The following is a 12,732-nucleotide window of genomic DNA, read 5'->3' as shown; positions in this document are numbered from 1 at the left end:
GGGGTACAGTTCCACACACTCTGACTCTCACTGAGGTACAGTTCCACAGACACTGACTCTCAACGGGGTATGGGTTCCACACACACTGACTCTCACTGGGGTACAGTTCCACACATACTGACTCTCACTGGGGTACAGTCCCACACACACTGACTCTCACCGGGGTACTGTTCCCCACACACACTGACTCTCACTGGGGTACGGGTTCCACACACACTGACTCTCACTGGGGTACAGTCCCACACACTCTGACTCTCGCTGGAGTACAGTCCCACACACACTGACTCTCACTGGGGTACAGTTCACCACAATCTGACTCTCACTGGGGTACAGTTCCACACACACTGACTCACACTGGGGTACAGTTCAACACACTCTGACTCTCGCTGGGGTACAGTCCCACACAAACTCACTCTCACTGGGCTCCAGTTCCACACACTCTGACTCTCGCTGGGGTACAGTTCCACAGAGACTGACTCACACTGGCGTACAGTTAGACAAACATTGACTCTCATTGGGGTACAGTTCCACACACACTGACTCTCACTGGGGTACAGTTCCACACACACTGACTCTCACTGGGGCACAATTCTACACACACTGACTCTCACTGGGATACAGTTCCACACACACTGACTCTCACTGGGGTACAGTTCTACACACACTGACTCTCACTGAGATATAGTTCTACACACACTCAGTGTCACTGGGGTACAGTTCCGCACACACTTACTCTCAATGGGGTACAGTTCCACACAGACTGACTCTCACTGGGGTACAGTTGCGCACACACTGACTCTCATTGGGGTACATTTGAACAGACACTGACTCTCACTGGGGTACAGTTCAACGCACACTGACTCTCACTGGGGTACGGGTTCCACACACATTGACTCTCACTGGGGTACAGTTGAACAGGAACTGACTCTTACTGCGGTACAGTTCCACACAGACTGACTCTCACTGCGGTACATTTCCAAACAGACTGACTCTCACTGGGGTACAGTTCCACAAACATTGACTCTCACTGGGGTACAGTTCCACACACACTGACTCTCACTGGGGTACAGTTTCACAGACACTGACTCTCATTGGGGTACGGGTCCCATACACACTGACTCTCACTGGGGTACGGGTCCCACATACACTGACTGTCACTGCGGTACACTTCCACAGACACTGACTCTCACTGGGGTACGGGTCCCACACACACTGACTCTCACTGGGGTACGGGTCCCACACACACTGACTCTCACTGGGGTACAGTCCCACACACAATGACTCTCACTGGGGTACGGGTCCCACACACACTGACTCTCACTGGGGAACATTTCCACACAGACTGACTCTCACTGGGGTATAGTCCCACACACACTGACTCTCACTGGGGTACAGTTCCACACACACTGACTCTCACTGGGGTGCAGTTCCACACACCCTGACTCTCACTGGGGTACAGTTCCACACAGACAGACTCTCACTGGGGTACCGTTCCACACACACTGACTCTCACTGGGATAGATCCACACACTCTGACTCTCACTGGGGTACAGTTCCACACAGACTGTCTCTCACTGGGGTACATTTCCACACACGCACTGGCTCTCACTGGGATAATTCCACACACTCTGACTCTCACTGGGGTACAGTTCCACACACACTGACTCTCACTGGGGTACAGTTCCACACACACTGACTCTCACAGGGATACAGTTCCACATACACTGACTCTCACTGGTGTACAGTTCCACACACACTGACTCTCACTTAGGTACAGTTCCACACACACTGATTCTCACTGGGATAGTTCCACACGTACTGACTCTCACTGGGGTACAGTTCGACACACAATGACTCTCAATGGGGTACAGTGCCACACACACTGACACTCACTGGGATACATTTCCACATACACTGACTCTCACTGGGGTACAGTTCCTCACACACTGACTCTCACTGGGTTAGTTCCACACACTCTAACTCTCAATGGGGTACAGTTCAACAGACACTGACTCTCATTGGGGTACAGTCCCACACACACAGACTCTCACTGGGGTACAGTTCCACACACACTGACTCTCACTGGGGTATAGTTCCACAGACACTGACTCTCAACGGGGTACAGGTTCCACACACACTGACTCTCACTGGGGTACAGTTCCACACATACTGACTCTCACTGGGGTACAGTTCCACACACACTGACTCCCACTGGCATACAGTCCCACACACACTGACACTCACTGGGGTACAGTTCAACACACACTGACTCTCACTGGGGTACTATTCCACACACACTGACTCTCAATGGGGTACAGTTCCACATACACGGACTCTCATTGGGTTACGGGTACCACACACACTGACTCTCACTAGGGTACAGTTCCACACACACTGACTCTCATTGGGGTACAGTTCCACACATACTGCTTCTCACTGGGATACAGTTGCACACACACTGACTCATACTGGGGTACTGTTCCACACACACTGACTCTCAATGGGGTACTGTTGCGCACAAACTGACTCTCATTGGGGTGCAGTTCAACACACAGTGACTGTCATTGTGGTGCAATTCCACGCACACTGACTCTCACTGGGGTACAGTTTAACAGACACTGACTCTCATTGGGGTACAGTTCCACACCCACTGACTCTCATTGGGTACAGTTCAACACAGACTGATTCTCACTGGGGTACAGTTCCACACACAATGACTCTCACTGGGGTGTGGGTTCCATGCACACTCACTCTCGCTGGGGTAAAGTTCCACACACACTGACTCTCACTGGGGTACAGTTCCACACACACTGACTGTCACTGGCGTACAGTTCCACATACACTGACTCTCACTGGGGTACAGTTCCACACACACTGGCTCTCACTTGGGTACAGTTCCACACACACTGACTCTCACTGGGGTACAGTTCCACACACACTGACTCTCACTGGGGTACGGGTCCCACACACACTGACTCTCACTGGGGTACAGTCCCACACACACTGACTCTCAGTGGTGTAGAGTTCCACACACACTGACTCCCGCTGCGGTACAGTTCCACACACACTGACTCTCACTAGGTTACAGTTCCACACACACTGACTCTCACTGAGGTACAGTTACACACACACTGACTCTCACTGGGGTAGAGTTCTACAGGCACTGACTCTCACTGGGGTACAGTTCCACACACACTGACTCTCACTGGGGTACAGTTCCACAGACACTGACTCTCACTGGGGTATGGGTCCCACACACACTGACTCTCACTGGGGTACAGTTCCACAGACACTGACTCTCACTGGGGTACGGGTCCCACACACACTGACTCTCAATGGGTACAGTTCAACACAGACTGACTCTCACTGGGGTACATTTCCACACACACTGATTCTCACTGGGGTGTGGGTTCCATACACACTCACTCTCGCTGGGGAACAGTTCCACACACACTGACTCTCACTGGGGTACAGTTCCACACACACTGACTGTCACTGGCGTACAGTTCCACATACACTGACACTCACTGGGGTACAGTTCCACACACACTGACTCTCACTAGGTTACAGTTCCACACACACTGACTCTCACTGGGGTACAGATCCACACACACTGACTCTCACTGGGGTACGGGTCCCACACACAGTGACTCTCACTGGGGTGCAGTCCCACAAACACTGACTCTCACTGGGGTACAGTTCCACACACACTGACTCCCACTGCGGTACAGTTCCACACACACTGACTCTCACTGTGTTACAGTTCCACACAGACTGACTCTCACTGATGTAGAGTTCCACACACACTGACTCTAAATGGGGTACAGTTCCACACACACTGACTCTCACTGGGGTACAGTTCCACACACACTGACTCTCACTGGGGTACAGGTCCCACACACACTGACTCTCACTGGGGTACAGTTCCACACACACTTACTCTCACTGGGATACAGTTCCACACACACTAACTCACTGGGGTACAGTTCCACACACACTGACTCTCACTGGGATACAGTTCCACACACACTGATTCTCATGGGGGTACAGTTCCACACACACTGACTCTCACTGGGGTACAGTTTAACAGACACTGACTCTTACTGGGGTACAGTTCCACACAGACTGACTCTCACTGGGGTACAGTCCCACACACACACTGACTCTCATTGGGGTACAGTTCCACAACCACTGACTCTCATTGGGTACAGTTCAACACAGACTGACTCTCACTGGGGTACAGTTCCACACACACTGAGTGTCACTGGGATCGAGTTCCACACACACTGACTCTCACTGGGGTACAGTTCCACAAACACTGACTGTCACTGGCGTACAGTTCCACATACACTGACTCTCACTGGGGTACAGTTCCACACACACTGACTCTCACTTGGGTACAGTTCCACACACACTGACTCTCACTGGGGTACAGTTCCACACACACTGACTCTCACTGGGGTACGGGTCCCACACACACTGACTCTCACTGGGGTACAGTCCCACACACACTGACTCTCAGTGGTGTAGAGTTCCACACACATTGACTCCCGCTGCGGTACAGTTCCACACACACTGACTCTCACTAGGCTACAGTTCCACACACACTGACTCTCACTGAGGTACAGTTACACACACACTGACTCTCACTGGGGTAGAGTTCTACAGGCACTGACTCTCACTGGGGTACAGTTCCACACAAACTGACTCTCACTGGGGTACAGTTCCACAGACACTGACTCTCACTGGGGTATGGGTCCCACACACACTGACTCTAACTGGGGTACAGTTCCACAGACACTGACTCTCACTGGGGTACGGGTCCCACACACACTGACTCTCACTGGCGTACAGTTCCACACACACTGACTCTCATTGGGTACAGTTCAACACAGACTGACTCTCACTGGGGTACATTTCCACATACACTGACTCTCACTGGGGTGTGAGTTCCATACACACTCACTCTCGCTGGGGAACAGTTCCACACACACTGACTCTCACTGGGGTACAGTTCCACACACAATGACTGTCACTGGCGTACAGTTCCACATACACTGACACTCACTGGGGTACAGTTCCACACACACTGACTCTCACTGGGGTACAGTTCCACACACACTGACTCTCACTGGGGTACAGATCCACACACACTGACTCTCACTGGGGTACGGGTCCCACACACAGTGACTCTCACTGGGGTGCAGTCCCACACACACTGAGTCTCACTGGGGTACAGTTCCACACACACTGACTCCCACTGCGGTACAGTTCCACACACACTGACTCTCACTGTGTTACAGTTCCACACAGACTGACTCTCACTGATGTACAGTTCCACACACACTGACTCTAAATGGGGTACAGTTCCACAGACACTGACTCTCACTGGGGTACGGGTCCCACACACACTGACTCTCACTGGGGTACGGTTCCACAGACACTGATTCTCACTGGGGTACAGGTCCCACACACACTGACTCTCACTGGGGTACAGTTCCACACACACTTACTCTCATTGGGATACAGTTCCACACACACTGATTCTCATGGGGGTACAGTTCCACACACAATGACTCTCACTGGGGTACAGTTTAACAGACACTGACTCTTACTGGGGTACAGTTCCACACACACTGAGTGTCACTGGGATCGAGTTCCACACACACTGACTCTCACTGGGGTACATTTCCACACACACTGACTCTCACTGTGGTGTGGGTTCCATACACACTCACTCTCGCTGGGGTACAGTTCCACACACACTGACTTTCACTGGGGTACAGTTCCACACACACTGACTCTCACTGGGGTACAGTTTCACAGACACTGACTCTCACTGGGGTACGGGTCCCATACACACTGCCTCTCACTGGGGTACGGGTCCCACACACACTGACTGTCACAGGGGTACAGTTCCACAGACACTGACTCTCACTGGGGTACGGGTCCCACACACACTGTCTCTCACTGGGGAACAGTTCAGCACACACTGACTCTCATTGGGGTACTGTTCCACACACACACTGACTCTCACTGGGGTACAGTTCCACATACGCTGACTCTCAATGGGGTACAGTTCCACATAAACTGACTCTCACTGGGTTACGGGTTCCACACACACTGACTCTCACTAGGGTACAGTTCCATACACAATGACTCTCATTGGGGTACAGTTCCACACACACTGACTCTCACTGGGGTATAGTTACACACACACTGACTCTCACTGGGGTACAGTTCTACACACACTGACTCTCACTGCGATACTTTTCTACACACATTGACTCTCACTGGGTTACAGTTCCACACACACTGACTCTCACTGGGATACAGTTGCACACACACTGACTCATACTGGGGTACAGTTCCACACACACTGACTCTCACTGGGGTGCAGTTCAACAGACACTGACTCTCATAGTGGTACAATTCCACGCACACTGACTCTAACTGGGGTACAGTTTAACAGACACTGACTCTTACTGGGGTACAGTTACACACAGACTGACTCTCACTGGGGTACAGTCACACACACACTGACTCTCATTGGGGTACAGTTCCACACCCACTGACTCTCATTGGGTACAGTTCAACACAGACTGACTCTCACTGCTGTACAGTTCCATACACACTGACTCTCACTGGGGTGTGGCTTCCATACACACTCACTCTCGCTGGGGTACAGTTCCACACACACTGACTCTCACTGGGGTACAGTTCCACACACACTGACTGTCACTGGCGTACAGTTCCACATACATTGACTCTCACTGGGGTACAGTTCCACACACACTGACTCTCACTGGGGTATAGTTCCACACACACTGACTCTCACTGGGGTACAGGTCCCACACACCATGACTCTCACTGGGGTACAGTCGCACACACACTGACTCTCACTGGGGTACAGTTCCACACACACTGACTCCCACTGCGGTACAGTTCCACACACACTGACTCTCACTGGGTTACAGTTCCACACACACTGACTCTCACTGAGGTACAGTTCCATACACACTGACTCTCACTGGGGTACAGTTCCACAGACACTGACTCTCACTGGGGTACAGTTCCACACACACTGTCTCTCACTGGGGTACGGGTCCCACACACACGGACTCTCACTGGGGTACAGTTCCACAGACACTGACTCTCACTGGGGTACGGTTCCCACACACACTGACTCTCACTGGGGTACAGTTCCACACACACTGACTCGCACTGGGATACAGTTCCACACACACTGACTCACTCGGGTACAGTTGCACACAGACTGACTCTCACTGGGGTACTGTTGCGCACAAACTGACTCTCATTGGGGTGCAGTTCAACAGACACTGACTCTCATTGTGGTACAATTCCACGCACACTGACTCTCACTGGGGTACAGTTTAACAGACACTGACTCTTACTGGGGTACAGTTCCACACAGACTGACTCTCACTGTGGCACAGTCCCACACACACTGACTCTCATTGGGGTACAGTTCCACACCCACTGACTCTCACTGGGGTACAGTTCCACACACACTGACTCTCACTAGGGTACAGTTCCACACACACTGACTCTCACTGGGGTACAGTTCCACACACACTGATTCTCACTGGGTTACCGTTCCACACACACTGACTCTCACTGAGGTACAGATCCACAGACACTGACTCTCACTGGGGTACGGGTCCCACACACACTGACTCTCACTGGAGTACAGTTCCACACACACTGTCTCTCACTTGGATACAGTTCCACACACACTGACTCACTGGGGTACAGTTCCACACACACTGACTCTCACTGGGGTACGGGTCCCACAAATACTGACTCTCACTGGGGTATGGGTCCCACACACACTGACTCTCACTGGGGTACAGTTCAACACACACTGACTCTCATTGGGGTACTGTTCCACACACACTGACTCTCACTGGGGTACAGTTCCACACACACTGACTCTCAATGGGCTACAGTTCCACATACACTGACTCTCACTGGGTTACGGGTTCCACACACACTGACTCTCACTAGGGTACAGTTCCACACACACTGACTCTCATTGGGGTACAGTTCCACACACACTGACTCTCACTGGGGTCGACATCCACACACACTGACTCTCACTGGGGTACAGTTCTACACACACTGACTCTCACTGCGATACAGTTCTACACACATTGACTCTCACTGGGGTACAGTTCCACACACACTTACTCTCATTGGGGTACAGTTCCACACATACTGCTTCTCACTGGGATACAGTTGCACACACACTGACTCATACTGGGGTACAGTTCCACACACACTGACTCTCACTGGGGTACAGTTGCACACACAATGACTCTCACTGGGGTATTGTTGCACACAAACTGACTCTCATTGGGGTGCAGTTCAACAGACACTGACTCTCATTGTGGTACAATTCCACGCACACTGACTCTCACTGGGGTACAGTTTAACAGACACTGACTCTTACTGGGGTACAGTTCCACGCACACTGACTCTCACTGGGGTACAGTCCCATACACACTGACTCTCATTGGGGTACAGTTCCACACCCACTGACTCTCATTGGGTACAGTTCAACACAGACTGACTCTCACTGGGGTACAGTTCCACACACACTGAGTGTCACTGGGATCGAGTTCCACACACACTGACTCTCACTGGGGTACATTTCCACACACACTGACTCTCACTGGGGTGTGGGTTCCATACACATTCACTCTCGCTGGGGTACAGTTCCACACACACTTACTCTCACTGGGGTACAGTTCAACACACACTGACTCTCACTGGGGTACTGTTCCACACACACTGACTCTCACTGGGGTACAGTTCCACACACACTGACTCTCAATGGGCTACAGTTCCACATACACTGACTCTCACTGGGTTACGGGTTCCACACACACTGACTCTCACTAGGGTACAGTTCCACACACACTGACTCTCATTGGGGTACAGTTCCACACACACTGACTCTCACTGGGGTATACATCCACACACACTGACTCTCACTGGGGTACAGTTCTACACACACTGACTCTCACTGCGATACAGTTCTACACACATTGACTCTCACTGGGGTACAGTTCCACACACACTTACTCTCATTGGGGTACAGTTCCACACATACTGCTTCTCACTGGGATACAGTTGCACACACACTGACTCATACTGGGGTACATTTCCACACACACTGACTCTCACTGGGGTGTGGGTTCCATACACATTCACTCTCGCTGGGGTACAGTTCCACACACACTTACTCTCACTGGGGTACAGTTCCACACACACTGACTCTCACTGGCGTACAGTTCCACATACATTGACTCTCACTGGGGTACAGTTCCACACACACTGACTCTCACTGGGGTACAGTTCCACACACAATGACTCTCACTGGGGTACAGTTCCACACACACTGACTCTCACTGGGGTTCGGGTCCCACACACACTGACTCTCACTGGGGTACAGTCCCACACACACTGACTCTCACTGGGGTACAGTTCCACAGACACTGACTCTCACTGGGATACAGTTCCATACACACTGTCTCTCACTGGGGTACGGGTCCCACACACACTGACTCTCACTGGGATACTGTTCCACAGACACTGACTCTCACTGGGGTACGGGTCCCACACACACTGACTCTCACTGGGGTACAGTTGCACACACACTGACTCTCACTGGGATACAGTTCCACACATACTGACTCACTGGGGTACAGTTGCACACAGACTGACTCTCACTGGGGTACTGTTTCGCACAAACTGACTCTCATTGGGTACAGTTCAACACAGACTGACTCTCACTGGGGTACAGTTCCACAGACACTGACTCTCACTGGGGTACGGGTCCCACACACACTGACTCTCACTGGGGTACAGTTCCACACACACTGACTCTCACTGGGGTACAGTTCCACACACACTGACTCTCACTGGGATACATTTCCACACACACTGACTCACTGGGGCACAGTTCCACACACACTGACTCTCACTGGGGTACAGTTCCACACACAATGACTCTCACTGAGGTACAGTTGCACACACACTGACTCTCATTGGGGTACAGTTCCACAGACACTGACTCTCACTGGGGTACGGGTCCCACACACACTGACTCTCACTGGGGTACACTTCCACACACACTGACTCTCATTGGGGTACGGGTCCCACACACACTGACTTTCACTGGGGTACAGTTCCACACACACTGACTCTCACTGGGATACTGTTCCACACACACTGACTCACTGGGGTACAGTTCCACACACACTGACTCTCACTGGGGTACAGTTCCACAGACACTGACTCTCACTGGGGTACAGGTCCCACACACACTGACTCTCACTGGGGTACAGTCCCACACACACTGACTCTCACTCGGGTAAGGGTCCTACACACACTGACTCTCACTGGGTTACAGTTCCACACACACTGACTCTCACTGGGGTACAGTTCCACACACACTGACTCTCACTGGGATACATTTCCACACACACTGACTCACTGGGGCACAGTTCCACACACACTGACTCTCACTGGGGTACAGTTTCAGAGACACTGACTCTCACTGGGGTACATTTCCACAGACACTGACTCTCACTGGGGTACAGTTCCACACACACTGACTCTCACTGGGGTACAGTTCTACACACACTAACTCTCACTGCGATACAGTTCTACACACATTGACTCTCACTGGGGTACGGGTTCCACACACACTTACTCTCATTGGGGTACAGTTCCACACATACTGCTTCTCACTGGGATACAGTTGCACACACACTGACTCATACTGGGGTACAGTTCCACACACACTGACTCTCACTGGGTTACAGCTCCACACACACTGACTCTCACTGGGGTATTGTTGCGCACAAACTGACTCTCATTGGGGTGCAGTTCAACAGACACTGACTCTCATTGTGGTACAATTCCACGCACACTGACTCTCACTGGGGTACAGTTTAACAGACACTGACTCTTACTGGGGTACAGTTCCACGCACACTGACTCTCACTCGGGTACAGTCCCATACACACTGACTCTCATTGGGGTACAGTTCCACACCCACTGACTCTCATTGGGTACAGTTCAACACAGACTGACTCTCACTGGGGTACGGTTCCACACAGACTGACTCTCACTGGGGTACGGTTCCACACACACTGAGTGTCACTGGGATCGAGTTCCACACACACTGACTCTCACTGGGGTACATTTCCACACACACTGACTCTCACTGGGGTGTGGGTTCCATACACATTCACTCTCGCTGGGGTACAGTTCCACACACACTTACTCTCACTGGGGTACAGTTCCACACACACTGACTCTCACTGGCGTACAGTTCCACATACATTGACTCTCACTGGGGTACAGTTCCACACACACTGACTCTCACTGGGGTACAGTTCCACACACACTGACTCTCACTGGGGTACGGGTCCCACACACACTGACTCTCACTGGGGTACAGTTCCACACACACTGACTCTCACTGGGGTACAGTCCCACACACACTGACTCTCACTGGGGTACAGTTCCACAGACACTGACTCTCACTGGGATACAGTTCCATACACACTGTCTCTCACTGGGGTACGGTTCCCACACACACTGACTCTCACTGGGATACTGTTCCACAGACACTGACTCTCACTGGGGTACGGGTCCCACACACACTGACTCTCACTGGGGTACAGTCCCACAGACACTGACTCTCACTGGGGTACAGTTCCACACACACTGACTCTCACTGGGATAGAGTTCCACACACACTGTCTCTCAGTGGGGTACAGTCCCACACACACTGACTCTCACTGGGGCACAGTCCTACACACACTGACTCTCACTGGGGCACAGTGACAGGAATGCTGTTTTTTTCTGTGAATCCTCCTGCTTGTGTTATTCTCCCTGTGAAGCTGTGTCTGCCCAGATGCCCGGGGTCAGTGTTATTGCCCATGTCATTGCCGATGAAATCAGTGCAGAGGGACGGTTCTGAGCTCTCCCCCCTGCAGCAGTGTCTGTGCAGCACTGTCTGTGCAGCAGTGTCTGTGTCTGTGCAGCAGTGCCTGTGTCTGTGCAGCACTGTCTGTGTTGCACTGTCTGACATTCTGCCTCTCCCCTGCGCCATACAGTCACCTTCTCACCAGCAGCTGAGGATTCGGTGCCCAGCTCGCTGCAAATTAAAGGCTGTTTTCTCTCTTGCATTGGCACAAACTCGGACTGTCCGAATAACCTCCCGAAGGGGTTGAGACAGAGAAGCTTTTATTCCATCCGTTTGGTTTGAAGGTTTGGCTAAACCCCCCGCCCCGGGCTGCCCGCTCCTGCATTGCATTTATACAGAACAGATTGAGATGGAAATGTGACTGGGTTTACTCACTGTGCTCGGTCAGGTTCACTCTCAGACCAGGAGAGGGAATGGGAGCGGGACCCGGTCTCCCAGGCGGAGGGATCAGGATCAGGATGAGGATGAGGCCGGCGCTGTCAGTCTGTGGGAGACGCCAGCAGCCAGAGTGGGTGTGGGCAGAGCTGAGCCCTGCCAAGCATTAGATAAGTGTCTATTATGGGCTGGGTCAGATTACACGGAAACAGGCAGGAACTGCATTGGGGGTTAGATTGCAGGGACAGCAGTGACAGGGGTGTGACAGGTCTCTGTAATAAATGCAGCCAGCAGCAATTGGTCAGCTTCAACCTCCTCAACAAAAAGGGGAA

At 52.1% G+C, this 12,732-nt stretch overlaps 1 protein-coding gene across 1 annotated transcript in view; it reads right to left on the bottom strand.

Annotated features, from left to right (window-relative positions):
* Positions 1-12,517, bottom strand: part of maptb (microtubule-associated protein tau b) — a 134,622-nt gene extending 122,105 nt beyond the window's left edge. Inside the window, exon 1 of the mRNA XM_078529889.1 lies at positions 12,401-12,517. The gene's annotated coding sequence lies outside the window, so the exon portion shown is untranslated. The remainder of the gene's footprint in view (positions 1-12,400) is intronic.
* Between the last annotated feature and the right edge of the window lie 215 nt (positions 12,518-12,732).

Source organism: Cetorhinus maximus, chromosome 25, assembly GCF_964194155.1.
Source record: "Cetorhinus maximus chromosome 25, sCetMax3.hap1.1, whole genome shotgun sequence".
In the NCBI taxonomy this organism is placed as follows: Eukaryota; Metazoa; Chordata; class Chondrichthyes; order Lamniformes; family Cetorhinidae; genus Cetorhinus; species Cetorhinus maximus.
The sequence above is the reverse complement of the archived record's forward strand: the minus strand, read 5'-3'. Positions and strand labels throughout refer to the sequence as shown.